Here is a 21790-nt window from a genome sequence, read left to right on the forward strand (position 1 = left end):
CCCCCGTTTCATGGTGGGGACTAAGATCAGACAAAGAAGTTACTGGTCCTAAATTAACCTAATCAAAATGTCATCTCTATCTGTATTATTATTTTAAATACTTCTTTAAAGTCATTCAGTTTTATTTTTAAAACATCTCTGTGTCTATGATCCTTCAACTGAAACACTGTGCTTTACACATTATCACAGATACCAGCTTTTAGCTGACTCATTGAATGAGAGAGACTCTGAGACTCTATTGGATGGTACACTGCTCTCTCATATACTTCTAACATCAAACATTTATCTATCATCTTTTAACTCTATCCCAGCTTAAGGCATCTTTGCCAGAAATTACATACGGTTTCAAATAAACATATTATTTATATTTGTCTTTTGCCCACACATCAGGAAATTTAGGCATTACAAATTTCCACTCAGATTGAGTCTCTGTCGCACTGGCAGTTTCAGGCACAGCACACATCAGATTCAGATAAGCAAACTGTTTCCTTACAGCCAATAACAAACTTATCTTTTGAAAGCAAAACATCAGCTTCTAGTTCTTTCATGGTCAACTTTTCAAGCTGTTTGTTTAATCAGCATTTAGCAACTGTTAATCCAGTACTGCTTCTGCTTATTTGTTCTTACATAAAAATAATTATTCTAGTTCTCAATCATAGTTTAATATTTGACTTAAGATTTCTCTTGGAGTTTATCAATCTCCGATTAGGATTCACACACTAAGTTTGACGAGGCAAGCACTCTCTGCTTGTGATACTTTTGCAGTTATTGTAAATCATCTGTGAGATTAGTCTCTCTATATCATCTAAAATCTTTTTTAAAAATTTTAATTGCGACACAATCATCCTTTTAGTTACTTTGATATATTCTGCAACTCACATTTGTTGGAGTCATTAATTTTACATCAACTTATAAAAATTACTATTATAGATCTTTTCTTCAAAAGGATTCACTTTAAGACTTCAATCTTTTGACCTTGTTTTATCTCTTGTTCTTTCTCAGACGACAACTTTAATATCGTCATTTAAACACTGATCTACTTTCAAACTCACATTATTACCAGAAATGTGTTGTCATTTTATCACATTTTTAAACACCTTCTCGGTGGGAATTTAGAGTTACGTATTACGTATTACCATTAAAACACTCTCTGTCATCTGGTGGGTTCATGTGTCAGCCTCAACAATCATCCTTTCACTTGCTTCTTGTAATCATCGTAAGCAATACGAGGCTAAACATTTTAATTTTTCTGTTTCTTTGTTTGTTTGTAGCCAGTCAAGTTTTTTTTTTTTTTTTTTAAATTTCCAATCAGAATAAAAATCCTGACTACCATTTACTTAATCATTTCTGCAAATTTATTTAAAGTGAGGGCTTTAGAGCACAGCTGCTTACAGCGTTTGCTTTTCCTGTCTCACTATTTGTTTCAGGACTCTTCAGGTTACTGATTAAGTTATTAAATTTTTCTGCCATATCTTAATCATGGTTCATACTCACCTGAAGTTATTGCAGAAATGGAGGAGGCGATCTTTGAACAACACAGCTTGGCTTCTGCGTGATGAAACTGCAAAGTATACTCCAAAATCACAGTTACATATACTGGTCCATGCCAATTTGGGTCACAACTTTTTTAATTTTTCTCTCGGAATCGTTCCTGATGCATCCCTGGCAAACAACCCTGTTATTGTTAGTATCCCTAACTGCCTGATTCACTTCACTAAGTTCGGGGATCCCCTATCTGAGATGGAAGAGATTGAGCAGGTTTACGGTGCCACTGGACCTCTAGCCCAGGGACGTGCTCTGCTGGGGTGGTGCTACACCAGTAATGCCCAGCGGGGCCCCCACAGAGCACGCTTCGCTTGCGCTGTCTGCTGCCGTTACCCTTAACGACGCTCTCAGCGACTTCTTATACTGTCAGCAGTATAATTAACTTACTCCTTCACTCGCCTCATCGGAGTGAAGCTTCACTCGCCTCATCGGAGTGAAGCTCTCCCGCTCTCCTTCAAAATCTCTTCCAGTCAGACAGCCCTAACAATTAACAAAAGCTTACTACCTTGTTTGTTGATTTGCCAGGGGTGTCACCGAGAATAATTGCCAGCGCATCCTCCACCATAACTGTAAGGGGTGTACAGTCAAAGACCCAGAACCAGATATGAAGAATGAAGACCCGGAGTCAGAATTATAAAAAAATTAAAGAAAAGTTTTACTGAAGATAGTTTGCATTTTCATCAGCAGAAGTCAGCTTCAAGACTCACACAGGAGTTCGTAGGCCGCCCCCCTTACAGTTACAAAGATCACAGCAGTTATACCATTTCCAAGGTCTAAGCTACGTCATTGCTTACAGGTTGAATGATTCTCATTGGCTAAGAAACATTAAAGCCTAAACAATTTAACACATGTGAGGAGATAGGGGTGCCTATCGCCATTAGTAAAGATAGTTGTCGTCCACTCATTGGATTTAGGTCTGTGGTGGCCTCGCAGGTTAGAGAAGGGCGCCGGGGTGTCTGGTCCGACCGTCCAGAACCTACATAGAATGTCATACGCACACACACACAAATAACAGACACTAGCAAATAACAGCTCCCATCAAGGCTGAAGAGAGTCTGAGCTCCTTATTATCAGTTAAGTATACCAAAACATACTGCTAAAACATTCACTCGTTTGGGAGAAAAACAGATCACTGGTATTTACTCCCAAGGAAGGAAATATACTGGAAAGAATACATTTTAATACAACAATTAAAGTTTGATAGTAACGCTCAATATAGCTTGACCATATGTCCAACGAAGGATCATATGTGTCCACGCTGCCTTTAGGACCCTCTAACCTTTCTACTGATCCCAGAGAAAGAGACAAACGGCCTTGTGGGTTACGTGGCCTTCGTGTCCTGCGTGTACTACGTGCAATCTCAAAGTAAGATTGGGAGGCACCTAAAAGAAACTGGTTACTTGCATCCATGCATTTAAGAAAATATAATTTCACAGGCACAAGAATATAAAAATTATTATGTGATAATGAATATATTTGATTATTGATTTTTATAAAGGAAGTATATAACCATTCAAAATGACATATGATTATATATGTATTTGAAGAGGCAAGGGATTTTGACCAACCCTTCATTGTCAAAACGAATGAAACTAACCGTACATGAATACAAAAGATGATGACTTTTACTGCTGGAGATAACTATGATTTTTAAGAATCTTCTGAAATTTGGGTACGATTGTAACTGTCATGGGTAGTTTTGTTTTTTGTATTCATGTTCCTGGTTGTCTTGTTCTGATTGGTTAGTTGTCTTGTTTTTGCACAGGTGTCCCTTGTCTAGTGATTAGTCCTTGTGTGTATTTAAGCCCTCATGTTTGCCATGTTCCCTTGTCTAGTATTGTCCCTGTACCACTGTTGGTGAGGTTATGTCCTGTGTTTTTACGCTACGCTAAGCAATGTCAAGCCAAGTCTTTGTTTTTGTGTTTAGTCCATGCTTATGTTAATAAACTGCACTTGGGTTCTTCTGCAAACTTGCCTCCAGTGGATTATTACAGCTGAAAGTATATTTTAAAAATACATTATTTAAAATCTTTAAGTTGTAGTATATTTAAGGGGATATTTGAGTATATATTATAAGCTTACTTACTCATGCTACTTCATTACTTTGACATTTCTTTCAGAAAGTGTTAAAATGTATAATGTGTTAAGCCAATTTTGAACATTTTTAAATGTATGCAGTGTACAATTGGCTATTGTGATTCAAGTCTAAATAATGTTTAATAAGTTTATACGTGCAGAGAAGAATCATGTAACATAATAGATTTCTAAACCGTACCGTACGGTTTTTCAATCCGTAGCCACATATTTCATAATCCGTGCACACTTTTACAATCTGTTGTTTTGTAATATTCAGTTCCTGTGAAAATTTGTGAAAAACTGTTCCAGTAGGTGAAGTTTTCACAAGACCTGATTACACAACAATAGTGCTATTAGATTATGAATGTGTGGTTACGCATTAATATTTGGATGTAATATTCAGTTCCTGTGAAAAACTGTTCCAGGTAATGGAGTATAATCAGGTGATGCCTAATAATCAGTGCCAGTGAACTCGACCCACTGGAACAGTTTCTACAGGAACTGAATATTACACAACATGTTCAGTTTTGCAAACTGTACTTTAGGAAACTGTAACTGTTCATTTTAGAAATCTAGTCAAGAACAAGAACAAGATCCCAGTTCTGTTAACAAATCTTTCTGTGTATTGTTTTATTTGTGTATTGTTAAGATGAATACAGCTGTCTCTACTGAATTTTGGGGTGAAAGACAATGATTTATTAAGAGTTGTGTGCATCATAATATTGTCCATGTATTTATCTGTGATATTCTAACCGCTCTCACTTTTCATAGACAGGGGTTGGTGTGGGCTACTTTCAATACAAAATACATTTTGCCAGCACTTTTACAAGCCAAACGCACTTTTACTTTTACATATGCCTCAGAATCAATCGTCGACCGGCAAAACTCTGTTATTTTAGATTTTTTTTTTGTTGAAAACCTAGTTTTGAGAACTAGTTCATAGTTTTTGTCCAGATTGGAACCAAACCAGTGCAGCAAGATTCCCTGGCGTCTGATTGTCAATTAACAAATGTGTTTTTTTCTAAGGGCCACCAATAATGTTCAAAGTGGGAGGAGCTACTTTTACTAAAATGGATATAACTTGTGAACGGAATGAGATATTTTCCCCAAACTTGGCACACATAAGCAAGAGCTCATTCTGTGGTCGTGTGAAAAAGCACGCGGTGACTGGCCACTTGGTGGCGCTATTACATGGAAAAAAGAAATGGCTATACAGTAGCTACACAATTCTAAGTCTTATTGACTTGAAAATTGGTAAGCAGTGTCTTCGTCAAAGGTGCCAAGACTGCCTTTGAGGACATTCGCGTATCTTGAAAAACACGCCAATGAAGTTTTAGCAGCTCTCAGACACGGTTAACAGAGGCCGATCGGAATGAACTCGCTGGGCCTGTGAGAAATACATGCGTAAAGGATTGTATACCACGCAGTATTTGGCACACACCTACAACGTACTGCATGGTAGAACTCCTCACTCTGAGCAACTTTGCCTAATCGTTCATTAAATATTGGAGATTATTATTATTTCAAATAACTTTTTTGGCTCAAAAGTCCTATTTTGGCTCAACCTCTATATAAAACCACTGCGGCACAATTCTAAGGACTCTTTATGTCAATTACCCCCCGCCCCCCCAAATTTTTTTTTACTTTGGCCTTTGGATAGCTATAGCTGGGTCATATAGAAAATACTTTGCATCATTAGGGGAGCAAATGCATCACATGATTCTAAAGGAGCAAGGAAACTTTCATGGACATCGGGTGGTCATCGATTGTTTTTTTATTTCTTATGCATATCAGTCTCTGATGCAGAAAAGTTAGTTCATGCATTCATGACCTCGAGACTAGATTACTGTAATGCTTTATTAGCTGGTTGTCCTGCATCTTCAATAAACAAGCTACAGTTAGTCCAAAATGCAGCCGCTAGAGTCAGGGCCGCATTAAGAGCTCACTGGGCCCCGGGGCTATGAGTTACTGCAGGGCCCCCCACCACTACAGGTCACCAACTACATGAGCTAAATGTTCTATCATTATACGAGTCATTTTATCAATCTATGATATACTTCACAGTTAAGTTATATTAGTTTTAAAACGATTTTTTATCATATCAAAATTTAATGGCACTAACATTTCATAATACTTGTGACCAATTTCAATATCACAAAAAATAATAGTAACTTAAGAAAAGAATCTCAAGCTTACCGATGACAAGAGTAACAACAATTAACAATAGAACAAAGGCATATAAGAAATCGACCTTGAAAAACTTAAAGCACTGAATAATATTATATTGTATAAAGTAATCAAATATACAATACATAGTTTTCACTATAAATTCAACATTCATTCTTATTAATTTTACAAAAGTGATTCATTCAAGGGCAGTAAATTACTTTCTTTTTTGATGTTTGATTAACATTATGGACACAAATGGCGACAGCAGCTTTATTAGCAGCTACTGTCACTTTAAGACCTCAGGGTCGGAACTCAAGTGCGCTGTGCAAAACCGCCTCAAGTTCACCATCATTTAAAATAATTTGTATCCAAACCACAATGATTAAAAACGCGTTTAATTTATAAACTTACATCATGATGTCTTAGCAAAATTTACATATTTCTACCGGATACAGGCCTATTATCGCCAGCCCTTTAGGCGAATATAGAGTTTGATCAAACACAAAAAGCAAGATCAAACATCCATCAAGTTAATAATCAAACTTACCGAAAATTTGTGGGGTCGACGATGACGCTGTGTTTTAAAAAATAGTCTAGACTCTAGAATGAAGTGAAGGGTGGAGGCGATTTATTGGTTGATGCGTAGCTATATTCTAATAAGGCGCAGGCACTCCAGGCAGCCATCTATAGGCCTATGTGCAGCAGCAGGTCGATCGTTCACAAGTTAAATATAGAATAAATGTATTATGTTAAATTAAAACGTGACGTTTCATTTCACCATGCCCTGTCCTGCTGCCCACGGGGGTTTGATTGACAGGCGACCTGGCCAATCATAACGCCGAATATGCAATTTTGTCCGACAACAAAGCTGTCAGTAGATGAACGTCGGTGGACTTGAACTTGAAAACGGTATTGTTTAAATTATTTAAATTACAATATTTGAAAGTTGAGACTTTGTTTCATATCAACAGTAAGCTGCTCTGAACTCTCTCTCGTAGTCAATTGTGTAACGTTAGTCTTTGCCCCGCGATGTATTTTTCAGTGCGTGAGTGAGAACATGATGTGCGTGACTCGTGAGAGCCGCCTGGCTTGTCACACAGTAACTAAAAAAGGCGGGTCTTTGCGAATGGTCACTATAATATTAATGATAATGATTCCATGATAATGCATGGAATATTCGGCAAAGCGCTACTAAATAACAGGGCTAATTTGTGGGGGGCGTTGCGTGGTAAGGCTTTGACAATCAGATGGCTAGTAGTATCTGCTCCACAGCCAATCAAGGGCCCCCTCCTTGCTCGGGCCCCGGGGCTTTAGCCCCGCCTAGCCCTATTGTTAATGCGGCCGTGGCTAGAGTTCTTACTAGATCAAGAAAATATGATCATATAACACCGATTCTATCATCACTTCAGTGGTTACCTATAAAGTTCCGTATTAATTACAAGGTCTTGCTTTTGACTTATAAAGCTCTGAATGGTTTAGCTCCAGTCTATTTAACGGATCTTCTATCGCCCTATAATCCATCGCGCTCTTTAAGATCACTAAATCCGAGGCTTCTGGTCATTCCTAGGATATCCAGATCCACCAAAGGAGCATTTTCACATTTAGCTCCGAAGCTCTGGAATAGCCTTCCTGATATTGTTCGTTGCTCAGACCCGTTCGTTTAAAACCAGACTAAAGACGCTATTTTATTATCTATTTTATTCATATAAAAATTTTAATCTTACAGTTACTGTAAATTCGGCCTCTACTTCATAAACGCCAGCAGCCCAGTCTCACACCCAAGGCGTCATCTAACTGACGCTTTTGACCATGTTTGGCCATGCGTCAATATGCCGACGCACAGGGTACCCCTTGAGCGTCAATATGAGACGCGCCTCCTAGTGGTCTAACCCTAACCCTACCCCAGACCTAAACCTACCCATAACGGAAGCGTCATCTAACTGACGCTAAAGGGTGCGCGGCATTTGATGACGCCCGAGGATGAGCGTCTCATGTTGACGTTTGGGGGGTGTTGTGTGCGTCGGCATGTTGACGCATGGTCAGAAGCGTCAGTTAGATGACGCCTTGGGATGAGACTGTGTTGCAGCCAGAGGAGAACTGGCCCCGACTGAGCCTGGGTTCTCCCAAGGTTTTTTTTTCTCCATTGGGTCATCTGATGGAGTTTTAGGACACCATCGGGTCACTTGATGGAGTTTTAGGACACCATCGGGTCACTTGATGGAGTTTTAGGACACCATCGGGTCACTTGATGGAGTTTTTCGGTTCCTTGCCACTGTTGCCTTTGGCTTGCTCAGTTGAGGATATTCAAATTAAATGACCCATCATACCACTGATCAGCTCTACCAAACTTGGATGTCTTTTCCAGTAATAAACAAACACTGTTAATTTGTTTTGATTGATACTGTGAAGCAGTTTTGATACAATCTGTATTGTGAAAAGCGCTATATTTGACTTGACTTGACTTGACCTGTTGGGATCATTTTAATTTCCTTTTGTTTGTAAATCAATTTGAATCATCATAGTGTATGAAATGTGCTATATAAATAAACTTGCCTACTGTCACGGGTCTGGTTGCAGCAGAGATGAAACAGGATCTATGTGTAGAAATCTTTATTTCAAACAAAATCAAACTAACAGAAATATTAAGGATTCTTCAGAAATTCAAAGATACAAACAAAACAACCAAGCATATAGCGCTGTCGACAGACAACTACAGGACTGAACTTTTTACCAGGGTAGGCTAAATATTTTTTGGCTGTTTGAATTGCTTTTCAGATTTTATATTTTCCTTTAAATAAGAATTTACTATCAGAAAGAAAAACTGATAATCAAAACAATCATGACAACACCTTTTTTTGTTACTTTGCAGCATTTTCGTTTTCTGCTCTTTTTTTTTAAATGTGGCTCTTCACGCGTTTAGATATGGTGTCACGCGTGAAGGTGGCCGTGGTCAGTCGTACAGGGACACAGGCATGTATAGGTGAAGGGGAAAATAAAAACAACATGTTCTGTTGGTAACCTCAATCTGCGTTGTGTCAGTTATTGAGACAAATCTACATAGGCTATCCGATCAGTAAACATGCATGATTGGCAGGTGTAAACAGGACCATTGGAAATCTGTTCTTCAAAATCGGATTTAAACCTGAAAACAAACAAATTAAATAATTTTAACAAATGTAAAACTAATCAATTTTGTAAAACGTCCTGCTCAATTTTGTTCATTTAATGGTAATAAGTTAGATCAAAAGGTAAAAAAAAAAAAAAAAAAAAAAAATTCAAGTATATCCAAACTTTTACCAATGCCAGAGAAAAATGTTTGTGAAAGAATAGTTTTAACACTAAAATGTGTTTTGTGAAACGCTGCAGCAGCTGCTCCTGAAGTTTGGGTCCACTGGACTTCTCAGACCACTGCATGTGCTGGGACACATAACACATTTACATCATGTGATGTCATCATAAACAATATGTTGTCTTTCTTTAGTGCTTCTAGAGACTCTAGCAGGCTTCATCAGTGGACACTCTGTAAAACCGCGACTGATGGCAAATGTGAGAGAGTTTAAATTTAAACCCCTTATAAAATGTATTAATTCCAGCTTTTGCTTGAAATAACAATTCTTATATGAGTTTTAATTGCAAGTGCTGAACACAACAAAGTTCTACAGGTAGGCTACTGTAACCCTATTAATAAATGCTAGGAAGTAGGCCTACATTTACATATCGTTGGTCTATGTGTCATACTAGCACTTATGATATAATATATTTGAATTGACAGCATTTCTGAAGCTATACATTAATGTGAACGTACAATATCAAATATGCATCATTAATTGAATGCATTTCCAATTTGAGCATAATTGTTACATTATTATTGTTAGCTTCTTGAAGTAAATATATATATATATATAAACTTTTACTTGTTAATTGCTAACCTAAAAACCATCAGAACAAAAAAACTCTGATCAGAGAACGAGCTCTCGAAACACAACAGTTGTTCGGATCCTCGGAGTCTGATGAAGGTATTCCAGTGTTCATTATCCAACAGCTTCATTAAATCCAGACTTTGGTTGATGATACAAACATTGAAATGTCCCATCTTCTCTCTTATTTCTGTCTTTACAGTGTGTAGGAACCAGCGAACACCTTGTCACATCACTACTTCCCAATCTGAAGGTGGCTGCAGAGAAAAACAAACCACAATTAGCACTGAAATTCTTAGAAAAGGCAAAAGATTTGATTGGTGACAAAATAGATGTTAAAGACATTGTGGAGAGGTAAGAATATGAATTGGAAGATATTATCAAATGAAATACTTGCACAATTTTCAAAAACCATAACTGATTATTAAAATAAAATATTTTGAAATATCTGATGGACATCCAGGTATGATAAACATAACAGTGATGTAGAACAAACAGTAGATAGAAGACTATGAGAAGAAGATTAACAAGAAAAACTCAGAGATACATGAATTTATCATCCGTCTCACCAAGGAAAAGACGACGGGTTTTACTGCATATTTTATGATGGTGCCATTTATGGGAAGTATTGTTAGTTTCATTTCTGAAATGGCCTCCACTTCAGATTAAGATCAGATCATGGCTCTTTATGCTGAACTATCCCATTAACAGAAAGAAACTGTTGGAATATTTGTTTTTACATCAATACTGTCCAGTTTGTCCCATGTCATGTTTTCAGTGTCCTAAGAGCACTGACACTTCTTTCATCCTCAGCTGATGATGACTGGGACTCAACTGGGATGACAAGGGTTTCAACTTGATCAAACAGGCCTCTCATTTCAACAAGACCAAGCCTTCAACAGACCAAGCAATGTTGTGTTTTCATGTTTTATGGGTACTTTCATATACTTAATGTTTTTATACTGTACAAACTGTATATTCTATCCCCTTACAATAACCCTATCACAGAAAACTTTCTGCATTTTTACATTTAAAAAAAAACATCACTTAGTATGAATTGTAAGCTGTTTTCTAAACAATTGGACCTTTAGTCCCTACATTACACACACACACACACACTCACACACACACACACACACACACACACACACACACTCTCTCTCTCTCTCTCTCTCTCTCTCTCTCTCTCTCTCTCTCTATTTTGTATTACAGACAACTCTTGAAAGCAATACATTTCACTGAACTACACATTAATCTTAGTTTCTTGAACTGAATTAGGAAACACTGACACCTAGTGAGAATAATATTGCTGTCTGAAAACACTCACTGATTTACTAACAGTTTAGATACATGTACTTTTATCCTTCATATGCTATACTTTATGGAAAAAAGTAATGACTAACTATTATAATAACTTTACCAGTAAGAATACTTTACGGATGTGCGCCTGCATAATGCATTCAATGTGCATGCCTATAGACTAAACATGTAATATGTATGTGCACGACGTCACCATTTTCACGGATATGCGTTTTTGATGTTTACACAGGGATGATAACGGTATAATTTTCAAAAACGTGCACTTAGAAACCTGTTTTAAACCTGCATTAAAGGTTTTCTGTTTTCAGTGGAAAACGGTGTTGTGTAAAGACCCCTAAATTATTAACTAATGATTTTTACAACGGAAAAATAAAAACATGTTGTGAGCAGTAATTGCAAAACGACAGTGCAATTTATACACCCACAGACATCAACAATCAGCATATGAAACACAACAACGGTTGCATGCTTCATGCCAGCATAAAATCCTTAGTTGCTCATAGCATGCATTGCGCCATGAATAAATTATGCAGCTGAATTCTTTTACTATTTATATTAGTTTTTTTTATTATCACCATTGATGAGCTTTTTTTGATGTGTTGATGTCTAAGTGTCTCTCAACTATTACACAAGAGGTTATAACAACGGCTGAGTTTATTACTTTGTCATTAAAGGGATAGTTCACCCAAAAATGAAAATTAGCCTATGATTGACTCACCCGAAGCCATCCTAGATGTATGTCATTCTTCCTTCAGACGAATACAATCAGAGTTATATTAAAAAATGTCCTGGCTCTTCCAAGCTTTATAATGGCAGTGAATGGCCAGTTTCTGTTTTGAAGTCCATAAAAGTGCATCTATCCATGATAAAAGTGCATCTATCCATGGTAAAAGTGCATCTATCCATCATAAAAGTGCATCTATCCATCATAAAAGTGCATCTATCCATCATAAAAGTGCATCTATCCATGATAAAAGTGCATCTATCCATGGTAAAAGTGCATCTATCCATGATAAAAGTGCATCTATCCATCATAAAAGTGAATCTATCCATCATAAAAGTGCATCTATCCATCATAAAAGTGCATCTGTCCATCATAAAAGTGCATCTGTCCATCATAAAAGTGCATCTATCCATCATAAAAGTGCATCTATCCATCATATAAGTGCATCTATCCATCATAAAAGTGCATCTATCCATCATAAAAGTGCATCTATCCATCATATAAGTGCATCTATCCATCATAAAAGTGCATCTGTCCATCATAAAAGTGCATCTATCCATCATTAAAGTGCATCTATCCATCATTAACGTGCATCTATCCATCATAAAAGTGCATCTGTCCATCATAAGAGTGCATCTATCCATCATAAAAGTGCATCTATCCATCATAAAAGTGCATCTATCCATCATAAAAGTGCATCTGTCCATCATAAAAGTGCATCTATCCATCATAAAAGTGCATCTGTCCATCATAAAAGTGCATCTATCCATCATAAAAGTGCATCTATCCATCATTAAAGTGCATCTATCCATCATAAAAGTGCATCTATCCATCATAAAAGTGCATCTATCCATGATAAAAGTGCATCTATCCATCATAAAAGTGCATCTATCCATCATAAAAGTGCATCTATCCATCATAAAAGTGCATCTGTCCATCATAAAAGTGCATCTATCCATCATAAAAGTGCATCTATCCATCATTAAAGTGCATCTATCCATCATAAAAGTGCATCTATCCATGATAAAAGTGCATCTATCATCATAAAAGTGCATCTATCCATCATAAAAGTGCATCTATCCATGATAAAAGTGCATCTATCCATCATAAAAGTGCATCTATCCATCATAAAAGTGCATCTATCCATCATAAAAGTGCATCTATCCATCATAAAAGTGCATCTGTCCATCATAAAAGTGCATCTATCCATCATAAAAGTGCATCTATCCATCATAAAAGTGCATCTATCCATCATAAAAGTGCATCTATCCATGATAAAAGTGCATCTATCCATCATAAAAGTGCATCTATCCATCATAAAAGTGCATCTATCCATCATAAAAGTGCATCTATCCATCATAAAAGTGCATCTATCCATGATAAAAGTGCATCTATCCATCATAAAAGTGCATCTGTCCATCATAAAAGTGCATCTATCCATCATAAAAGTGCATCTGTCCATCATAAAAGTGCATCTATCCATCATAAAAGTGTATCTATCCATCATAAAAGTGCATCTATCCATCATAAAAGTGCATCTATCCATGATAAAAGTGCATCTATCCATCATAAAAGTGCATCTATCCATCATAAAAGTGCATCTATCCATTATAAAAGTGCATCTATCCATCATAAAAGTGCATTAGCACAACTAAAGGAAACTCTGATCATCATGATGGTGAAACTAAACATTTTCAACCAAACATCAACATTTAAATCTCTGTTAATCTCAATAAGACCTTCTGTAGACATATGACAGAAATAAAGCCAAACTGGTTTGTAATAAGTGAAGATGTAATGCTGTGATGTTGTTAAATAATCCTTTGCTGAGATCTTGAGAGATTTAATGTCTTTTATTATCTTCAGTTGATTTTATCTAAACCACACATTTTTATATTCTTAGAAAGTTATGAATTAATTTTCCTAGAATGTTGTAAATAAAAATTAAGTTGAAAGACTCTTTCAGGCACATCATACTAACCTTTTAAAAACATTCCTCTAACATTAAGAAAACTGGACATTTTAATGTTTCCATAACATAAAATAATTTTTGAAAAATGTTAGGACAAAATTTTGTTAGCTGGGGTTATTGATCAATGCGACATGGCGCTAAAACTTAAAACTACTTACCTCAAGCTCCATTTGCAAAACTGGCATGCCAAGTTGGCCTCTGTTCCCTAGCCATGACCGTGTCCATATTCTCCATTTTTGCTTCCTCCTCATTTTTTCTAAAAAATGTACTACTTGAATTAAAATAGTAAAGTACTAGTATACTTATAAGTTTACTTGTTGTACAGATGTATTACAAATGAGAAACCTAGTTGTGTACTTAAAGTTTACTACTGTTACACTTATAGTACACTTAAACATATAATTTTATAAACTAAAAGTGGGCTAATTTAGTCCTAAGCAGTATTGGAATAGTACACTTACAAGTTTACTACAAGTACACATTAATATTAGTATACATACTACATAAAGGATACTTAAAATATACTTGAACATTATTTAATAAAATTAACTGTACACTTCTTTTTCGTAAGGGGAGTTCAGAGTTTAATGTTACTCAGTTACACACAATTTCTTGTGTATTAGTGCATTTGTCTTGTTAAAAATGTTCAATATTTGGTGTGATATCGCTAGTAAACGTACAGTAGGACTGCACTGTTTGTGGAATGTGCTTTACGAAAATAAAAAAACAGGGCAAATTGCTCAATTGACTGCAGATTACTGGTAACTACAGTTCGCATAAAACAACATTTAATTAGATTTGAATTTGTTAATTAAAAAACAGCTTTATTGGGTATACATAGCAGTGATAGTAGTCACTAAAATGTAATTGTAATTTAATTGTTGAAATCTGGAAGCCAGAGAAAAAATACATTTATTTATTAATATCTTTATATTTTGTTTAACTTTATTCATTAAAAAGCATTACATCATTATTTATTAGGCATACACAGCAGTCATAAATCATTACAATTCAAGTCTAATTTATTTGTTGAAACCAAGAAGCCATAGAGAGAACACATCTTTTTTACATAAAGCAATATTTATAATTAAATTATTAATTTTCTCTTAATTCATAAAGATGCATTATATCAGCATGTGCATGGCAGTCATCATTCAAGTCTTTTTATAATTGGTAAAACCTGAAAGCCAAAAAAAAAATAGCCATTTTTTATTTTCTTTAGACAATTTAAAAATTCACTCAATAGGACACATATACAGTTATTAAATATTGCTACACATTTGCTGGTGGTAATTCAGTAAATGAGTGTCTGTCAGTTCAGTTCAGTATCTGTCGCGAGATTCTACATCTAAATCTACATACAGTTACCAACAAAAGTATTGTTTAGCGTAAAACATGTTGAAGATTAGCGGCTGTCGATTCATTAAGTGACAAGTATTGTATTGCATGACAAGTTGGGCTCAAGCAGGAAAGACAAGCTTGAGACCACTTGAATCATTATATAAAACAGCCCTTAAGATCCATGATAAAAAGACTCGTCAATATCACCACTGCAAAATAATGACTAAGTATAATATTTTAAATTTTGGAAATTTGATAATGCATTCGAATGTCTGTTTACTTTTTAAAATCATTCATAATGCTGTCGCTCCTCCTCTAAAAAACATTTATTGAGCTCAACTCTGAAAAAAAAAAGAGCTACTCGGTCCGCCACTAGAGGAGAATGCAATATTCCAAATCGCAAAACCTCATTTGGCAAATCAGCCTTTTCTTTTGTGGCTGTAACTCAGTGGAATACTCTCCCCACACACCTTATTACATGTACAAATCCTCAAACCTTCTCGAGTTTGACAAAAGCATGGTTATTGTCACAACAAAACTGTACACATCTATGAAATGTGTGTGTGTGTGTGCGTGTGTGTGTGTGTGTGTGTGTTTTGTACTGGGAGAGGTAGGGATCTTGATTGTTTAGTTTTGTCGATGTGGGGTGGGGTGGGGTTGGTTTTAGGAAAGGGGAAAAATTGAGCATATGTTAGTTTTAATTGTAAATTAATTTTATGGTTAGAAAATTTTATATTTTAATGTTTTGTATTCTACTCTGCCAAGGGACTACGGGCGGAAAATAGCACTTGTGCTACAACCTGGCACAATGCATCTCTCTTTGTTTTTAAACAAGGTTAATGTTAACTTGTGCATTGTCCCTATTTAAATAAAATGAATCTGAATCTGACAAGCTATTTCCTCAGAAAAGCTGAATATTTTGCATAGTGAAGCATTCCCTTCACTTGGCTTTGTATGCACTCATTGGCGCCCCCCTCCAGCGAACGCCTAGTGCACTTATGCCTAGAAACGGCCCTGAGTATTATGCTAGTATGCTATTCCGAATTTAGCTCAGCACTCTACCTCTTTCGCTTTCTCGCCTGGTTGAGATAGGTTGTATTGATTGAGTGATTATTCACGCTGTCAAGTGCAGCTTACAAGAGCAGCGAGATTCGTCCTCACAAGCTGTGACAGCGCATGTCTACGCCATTCAAGGATTTAGAATACATTTTGGTGAGTTTATATTGCTTCGTCGGTGACACTCTGTGCCTCCCGGTGCTATCCGGTGGCTTGTGTTTTCCGCGCCTATGGCTTAACGGTCTCCCGTTACTCTAAATATATGTATTTTTTCTCCAATCCATTTTTCACTTTTTGTCCCTCGGTTCAATCCGCCGGCCATTTTAGACACTTTTTATCTTTTTCCTGAGATATTTGTTGGTAATACAGACAATTAATACCAACAAATCGGTTCACCAGAGGTAATCGTTTTATTTTATTTTAATTATTTTCATCCTGCTTAACTTAACCTTACGGTCCTATCCGAGGGTGTTATTAGCGAGTAACTATGGCTCACGGCTCGATCGCCACTGGTTTTCCACTGACTTGTAAGCTGTGCCCTAATAATCTTCTCCCTGACGACGGTCATGACATCTGCCCGTCGTGTTTGGGTATTCAACATCTGCGAGAGGCTCTCACGGACCCGTGCGTGCACTGCAGCCTTTTGCCTATGTCGGAATGACGGCTCCATCTTGCCGAGTAAGACCCTAATTCAACAGTGAAACTTGGGCAGTTAGATGTACCCCCTTCGCGCACTCGGAAGCGCAGGGCGTCGGCGGCAGCTGGTGCTCCTCTCCCAGCTAAGAAGGCCAAATCGCGAGGTGATGAACATTCACATGTTGAGAAAGGTTCACTTTCTATGACGGTGTCGATGCTTTCTTCAGAAATGGCAGAGCTGAAACGCCTGCTTCACTCGTTTCAGCCTGTCACATCTACTACACCTGTGAGGATGACACAGGAGGATGAGAATGTTCAGAATCAAGGAGCTGGGGAAGAGTCTCTTGATTCCCCTTGTTTTTCTCATCGTTCAGAGTTTGATGTGCTTTCTACAAGTGCTTCAGATTCCTTTTTTCATTATCATGGGGATACTATGGATGTTGCTGCTCAACCGTCACCTCAGGCTGTTTTCACTGGTTACCCAGCAGCGGAGGGGTCTAGTGGGGAGTCAGTTCAGTCGTCTGGACAAGCCCAGTCCTCCTCCGATGACACTTTGGCTGTGCTTCGAATGGCAGCTGATCGTCTAGGACTTGATGAGTCACCTGTCCAATCTGCCCAAACGAATGTGTTTTTCAGACAGACCACAGCCTGCAACTTCTTTTGCCATGCCACCATGTAAGGATTTTGTGGCTGAAATCTCAAATGCTCTCACTGGTTCTGGTCCGCCGAAGTGGCGCTCTAAGGTTGCTCGAAACGCTAGCATCTATGGCTAAAGCAGATTCTATCGGGGTGGGTCGTGCTCCGGAAATAGAGCAGCCTGTGGCAGCTTTGGTGGTGTCTCCTGATGAGGCTCTACGAGGGAATGTGCGATGTCCCAGTGCGCAATGCGGTCGTACGGATTCCTTGCTAAAAAAGGCATATGAGTCTGTTGCCTACATTACTCGAGCAGAAAACACCATCTGCCAGTTACTTCTTGCTGCCACCAGTACGCTGGAACCTACAAATGCGGATCCATCTATTTCACAATTCCTGCAAACTGCTCTGTTGGCAACAGGCCATGTGACCCGCGAGCTGGGTAGTCTTACAGCCACGCTTCTGGCAGCCCGCCGCCAAGTGTGGCTTGCCCAAGCACGACTGCCGGAGGACTGTAAGAAAACCTTGAGAGATCTTCCATTTGTTCCCGGGCATCTTTTTGGTCCGAATGTTCCGGAACTGTTGGAAAAGAGGGTAAAGCTGTCTGAAGCCACTCGTCAACTGACACAGGTGCAGCGCAACCCTACCTTTAGGATGCCAGCGGTTCAGACCCGACATCACTATGCCACATCGGAGCAACGTTTCCGCCGGCACGCTGCACCTCAGTCACAGCCCCCACAAAGACCTCGTGTTCCTGAAGATGCGAGAGTTTTTCGCCCACCTGATCGTCAGTTCCCGGGAGGACCCCGTCAGCGCCCCCCCGCGACCACTAAAAATCGTACACATAATGCCTGAGACAGTCAGGCCGGAGGTCGATCGTTTTTCTATAGATCAACTGGAGTACTGGAGATACAACACAACAGACCCCTGGGTGTTGGCGACTCTGAGCAGGGGATATACTCTACAATTTCGACGCCGGCCTCCCAGATTTTCAAGAATCGTTTCTACGATTGTCAGAGACGCGGTTCGCGCAGTGGCTCACACTCTGGAAATTTGTTCACTGCTAGAGAAGGGAGCCATAGAAAAAGTTCATCCCCTCGTTCAGGGAGACGGGTTCTATTCAACATATTTTCTTGTTCCAAAGAAGGACGGTGGTTTCCGCCCAATTCTCAATTTGAGGCTTCTGAATTTGTACCTGAAGGTCCTTCCTTTTCGAATGCTGCGCACAGCCGATGTTCTCCGGTCTGTGACGGCAGACGATTGGTTTGTAAGTGTCGACCTGAAGGATGCATACTTTCACGTCCCAATTGCTGTGCATCACAGAAAGTTTCTGCGTTTCAGTTTCCTGAATCAAGCTTACCAGTTCAAAGTGCTACCCTTCGGCCTTTCCCTTGCTCCTCGCGTCTTCACAAGGTGTGTGAGTGCAGCTCTGTCCCCTCTTTGGATGAGAGGACTGCGTATTCTTCCTTATTTGGATGACTGGCTTCTCTGTGCCCCCACAGAGCAGCAGGCTGTACAAGACTCCAGAATTCTTTTGAGACATGTGCAGAAGCTGGGTTTTTCTGTGAAGGAGAAAAAGAGCCGTCTGATTCCATCACAGACCCCTACGTTCATAGGAATGACCATGAATTCCTGCCTAATGTCTGCCTCCCTGTCTCAGGAACTTGTGACGAACATTCTGCAACTTTTGGCTCGCTTTCGCCGGGTGTGTCTTTGCAGTACGAGGTGGTCCTACGACTGATAGGGATGTTAACAGTGGCTACAGTGGTGATCCCCCTGGGTTTACTCCACCTCAGACCACTCCAGTTATGGAAGAACAGTTTGCGGCTAGATCCCACCAGACATCGCCATCGACTGGGTATGATTTCTCACCGTTGCATATGTGCGTTGAGGCGGTGGAGACAGTTAGAGTTCCTAAAGGCAGGAGTGCCCCTGGGTATTGTTCCCTCTCGCCGGGAGTTGGTCACAACAGACGCTTCCCTCACAGGATGGGGGGCAACCTGGAATCGGAGGGGTATTTGCGGGCGCTGGACACCAATCCAGGCCACAGAACATATCAACCTGCTAGAACTAAGGGCAGTGTTCTTGGCCCTAAAGTACTTCATGGCGGTTCTGGCAGGCCGCCATGTTCTCGTTCGGTCACACAATACCTCAACAGTGTTCCATCTGAACCACCAGAGCGGCACGAGATCCCCCTCGGGTCTCTACTGCTGACTCACGAGATTCTGACATGGTGTCAGCCACAACTCGCTTCACTGAGGGCAGCTCATATTCCAGGAGCGTGCAATCAGACAGCAGATGCTCTTTCCAGGGATCAAGTACATCCAGGAGAATGGAGGGTTCATCCAGATGTATAAACGACTTCAGGAAGTAGCATTCTGGCCTGGCATGTGGACAGCCGTAAAACAGCATGTGAGAACCTGTGTAAAATGTCAGACTCTGAAAAGTGATAACCGAAAACCTGCTGGAAAGTTACAGCAATTCACTACCAGCCGCCCAAACCAAATGCTGGGAGTCGACCTCATGGGACCATTACCCCGTAGCACAAATCAAAATGAATACCTGTTGGTTTTTGTCGATTACTATTCCCCATGGGTTGAGTTGTTTCCCATTCGCAATGCCACAGCCAAGAATATCGCCACCATCTTCAGGAAAGACATCCTAACACGGTGGGGCGTACCGGATTTCATTCTCTCAGATAGAGGCGCTCAGTTTGTTTCATCTGTTTTTAGAGAACTATGTGAGAACTGGAGTGTTACTCCTAAATTAACTACAGCCTATCACCCACAGACCAACATGACCGAAAGAGTAAATCGAACTCTCAAGAGCATGATGGCAGCCTATGTGGATGACAATCACCAGAAATGGGACCAATTCTTACCAGAATTCAGATTCGCCCTTAATTCAGCTGTTCAAGAGACCACTGGACTAACCCCAGCAGAACTCCAGCTTGGTAGAAAACTCCAAAGTCCAATGGACAAAATACTCTGTGGGCCTAATCTAACTCCAGACGCTGCCTCCTATGATGTAGTTCATCATCTCCATCACCTGCAAGCTCAAGCCAAAGAGAATAGCAAGAAAGCCAAAATGAGACAATTGCGAAATTATAACAAGAATAGAAGAGATGAACTATTCAAAAACAAAGACCGAGTGTGGTTGCGCAACTTTCCTCAGTCTAATGCACAGCGTAAATTTAGTGCAAAACTAGCACAAAAATGGAAAGGTCCTTACCGTATTCTCCAGCAGCTGGGTCCTGTGAACTACCAAATAGCCCTTGAAGACACAGGAGAAGATGTACGCACAGCTCACGTTTGCAATTTGAAAATGTGTTATCCAACGGCTGCGGAAATTGAATTACAGGAAAAAGCGAAACTCCTGGATCTATTCCAAGAAACCTCAGATGACGAAGATTTTCTAGGATTTTAATTGTTGGTTTCTCTCTCTTTTAAACAACCATGGGTTGTTTTCTTCTAGGGGGGGAGAGTGTGGCAATGAAGAAAATCTGTGCCGCGAGTCACATAATTGATTGTTTACTTTCACTGTCACGTTACGCAAAATGGGAGGAGTATGTCAAACAAATTAACGTTAATCACGGAAGGAAATTGAATATAAGGAAGTGTGTCGTACCTGGGAAAGGCGTCACCCGTTTGTGCATTGAGAAGTTTAGTGAAATCGTGACGGATCGTTGGGGAGAGACGGCCGCTTGTCGATCTGTTTCCTGTGGTTGAAGTCTGGTGCGTCGCGAAAGTCGGTGCATTCCCAGACAAACAATGATGGAGCTGTTTTAAAGACAAGCCGAAGCTGCTGTATCCGCCTATCCTAGTGTCGAAGAGGACACTCGATACTCACTACACCTGTTTCTTGCCTGCAAATGTGTGACGCGTTGTGACGCGATGGGACGCGTGGATGTTGCGTTGATGTTGCGTTGAAGTGAAGACGTGGGAAGTTTTGCACGGATTTAAAGAAACGTCAGAGATGAGATATACCGTGGAACTTTTTGTGTGTTATTAGTATTATTATGAATAAATATCCTTTGTGAAATGATTTTTCCTTTTTGATTATTACTATAATTTTTTTTGTGTGTAACAGGTGGTTATTTTTTGGCTATCCTGGGTTCATTTAAATTTTGACAGGTTTTATCCTGTCTGGCGCCCGAACTTTTCTTTAAAGTCATTTATTTGTATTAGGGCGGCCACCACCGTTACATCCTCATTCTGAAGACATTCCCAACACAGCGACTTCGGGAAACTCGGTGGGATTCTTCCTACGTCCCTTCAACTTTTTTGATGAGGACCCGCAGCGTCCCGCAGCACGGTCATCGTGCGGCCCGATGAGAAGGGCCAGCCGAAGGTGCAGAGGTGGACTCCAGAGGTCGTAGGTCACTGTGTCTCAGACAAGCCT

At 39.3% G+C, this 21790-nt stretch overlaps 1 protein-coding gene and 1 long non-coding RNA gene across 2 annotated transcripts in view; both read right to left on the reverse strand.

Annotated features, from left to right (window-relative positions):
• LOC130070550 (uncharacterized) overlaps positions 1-21790 on the reverse strand; it is a gene marked incomplete at its 5' end in the record, with an annotated part of 153486 nt that overhangs the window by 115517 nt on the left and 16179 nt on the right. The gene's annotated exons all lie outside the window — the stretch shown is intronic.
• LOC130070552 (uncharacterized) lies at positions 20051-20827 on the reverse strand. The gene is made up of 3 exons (XR_008803892.1): positions 20621-20827; positions 20271-20437; positions 20051-20111 (listed from the first exon to the last, which is right to left on the reverse strand). It is a non-coding gene; the product is annotated as an uncharacterized LOC130070552 (long non-coding RNA).

This window comes from Rhinichthys klamathensis, unplaced genomic scaffold (genome assembly GCF_029890125.1).
Source record: "Rhinichthys klamathensis goyatoka isolate OS25496 unplaced genomic scaffold, OSU_Roscu_1.1 h1tg000411l_1, whole genome shotgun sequence".
Lineage (NCBI taxonomy): Eukaryota > Metazoa > Chordata > Actinopteri > Cypriniformes > Leuciscidae > Rhinichthys > Rhinichthys klamathensis.